General features: G+C 32.0%; 1 protein-coding gene across 1 annotated transcript in view; it reads right to left on the bottom strand.

The window, feature by feature from the left end:
- Positions 1-1148, bottom strand: part of LOC106472856 (tuberin-like) — a gene marked incomplete at its 3' end in the record, with an annotated part of 40458 nt that extends 39310 nt beyond the window's left edge. Inside the window, exon 1 of the mRNA XM_022401405.1 lies at positions 1063-1148. The remainder of the gene's footprint in view (positions 1-1062) is intronic.
- Between the last annotated feature and the right edge of the window lie 1583 nt (positions 1149-2731).

A 2731-nucleotide genomic window follows, 5' to 3' on the forward strand; every position in this document is an offset into this window, starting at 1 on the left:
TTATACAGTTTTAAAGTGACTCTAGTTATTTTCACACCAGAAAATATCACATAGCAGTAAAACCCTCATATTTTCAAAAAGTATACAGAAGACAGGCTTGCTGCCATACACAAAGAAAACCACTTCATGTAAAAAACTTTACTTAAAGACCAACAAAATTTGTGTGCCACTAGTACTGAAGTTAGGCTATATTTAATTTTAAACACTCAGTGCAGTTTCATCAATCTTCACTGATAAAATTATGACCATGGGAAAGTTTGTAAAATACCAGTAATGCATGCATTAATTTGTCTTGACTCGAGTCAAAATAATCGTCACTGCTATCACCATTGCAGAATTACAAACACTCATGCATTCATAAAAAGATTCACATTTTAGCAGCTTCCATTATGCATTGTGATTAGTTGACTGGCTAGTTACAGGTCAATTTCTGCATTACAATTTACATTCATTCAGGTCATGCATCACATTGCACCATTTTGTTTCATTCAATATTTTCTGGGTAACCATGCCCCCCAGATCCCCCTCGAAGTAGAATCCGGACGCCTTCAGCGTTTGCATCACTTTACCACGCGCTATTTTTAGTTTTACAAGTCTCACTCAAACAGATTACTAAAACTAAAAGTAAAAATAAAAGTTGGCAGCCCTGTCAATGTCATTGTCAGGGGAATGTTACTATTACTATTAACGTTACGCGAGTCTTAGTCCTACTATTAAGCATACCAAATTTAACAGTAACAAATACTAACTTGACAAGCTGTAACTCGTCTTCATAAGAGTAATCTTTATTAACTACAAGCTACTTTTACTTCGGTTTAAGCCTAATTAATACTACTAGTACTGGTAATAAGTATTACTACTGCTAGTAGTAATACTAGTAATAGTACAAGTTAGCACTAGCAGTACACTGGTGCTGGAACTAGTGGTAGATATATTTTGACCTTCATGGTAATGTCACGAGCTTACTTTTCTTAACATGCATACAAATGCCTTTAAAAGGAAGAACAAAAATGTCATTGTTTAAAATCCAGGGCTGTTAATACCATTTATTTGTTTACTTACTTTGCCTTAATTTACCAGAATCGTTCAGAACTCGAACCTTTTTTCCATCCCAAACACCAAGGATAGATCGCTACTGCCATCTATCTATAAAAGGCTGTTATCGAAGTAAACATGTCAGGTGACTTTACAAAAGAAAAATAAATTTTCACGAAAAATCAATATCAAATATTAAATTACATCTTAGATTGAAAATCATTTTGTATATCATGATTGAAGTTGATACTTTAACTTATATTATGGAGAAAAATAATTTTGAAGTGAGTAGAAAAATACTTACAAAATTTAGGAAAAAATAAAAAATATATAAACTCGACTGTGGACTTAGCTTTACATTTTATCCTCTCTGCAAAGTTTTAAAAAAATGCAAAGAATTAATGTTAATATTATATTTAAATATTTCGGTTCACTATATTACGACTATAGTTGTGTCTCCCTTTACTGATTTCAAAATATTTCCGTTTTCTTTATTGTAGATGAAGAAATGACCAGGTATTATTGTGTTTTTTTTAGTTATAACCTATTCCAATTTTCTCTGTAGTTAGTTGACTTAAATCTTTGTTCTGACAATGCTTCAAAGAATATGTAACAATTTTTTTATGATTAAATATAATAGTTTTATTTATTTTCTATTGCACGTTTAGTATCATTTGGAATGTCTTAGAAAAAGCCTTGTCCAGCATGGCTGGGTGATTAGGCACTCCAGTCGCAATCTGTGGGTCACTGGTTCGAATCCCCATTCCACCAAACATGCCCATCCTTTTAGCCCTGGAGGCATTATAAAGTTACGGTTATTCTCACTATTCGTTGGTAAAAGAGCAACCCCAGAGTTGGCTGTGGGTGGTGATGACTAGCTGCCTTCTCTCTAGTCTTTCACTGCTAAATTAGGGACAGCTAGAGCAGATAGGCAATCTTATATAGAAAAAAAAACGAAAGAAAAGAGGCAACATAAAGTCAATACACCAGAAAACTGAAACCTATAATGATTAGAATATACTGAACAATTTCTTGGGTGCTTCGCTGTGAATATTAACTTCCAAGGTTTAGCTAGACTATTACGAATAGTTTGAATTTCATCCAACTGAATAAAATAATATAAACTTGAATAAAATATAATAAAGAATACATTGACGCGTCTAAGTGACAATTTCCTTAGCTTATAAGTTACTGTTTTAATTATCTTATTTCTGATTTATAGAGTTAGCTTACTTTCGAGAAATATTTGGTCTTTTCTTATTTGATACATTTAAACAACCTTGAAGGTTATAAATAATAATTACAAAAAAAAAAAACTCTTATTTTTTCTTGTATAAAGTAACAAAACTTGGAACATCATTAAAATCAAAACTTCAATATTGACATTTTTCTTAACTTGGTAGAATCTAAAATATTGGTATTGATTGAATAAATAGAAAAATTTTCTAATAATTTAAACAATCATTCTTAATCTCCTTCCTCTGTGTTTTGTTTTATATCATTACAGTATACATGCTCTAAGTACGAAGATGTTTGTTTGTAATAAACCACAAAGCTACACAATGGGCTATCTGTGCTCTACCCCCCAAGGGTATCGAAACCCGATTTTTAGCAATAAAAGTATGCAGACATCCCGCTGTGCCACTAGGGGAGGAATTGTTGTTTGTGATGTTTGTTTTTTGAATTTCGCGCAAAG

This window comes from Limulus polyphemus, unplaced genomic scaffold (assembly GCF_000517525.1).
Source record: "Limulus polyphemus unplaced genomic scaffold, Limulus_polyphemus-2.1.2 Scaffold5669, whole genome shotgun sequence".
Taxonomy (NCBI): domain Eukaryota; kingdom Metazoa; phylum Arthropoda; class Merostomata; order Xiphosura; family Limulidae; genus Limulus; species Limulus polyphemus.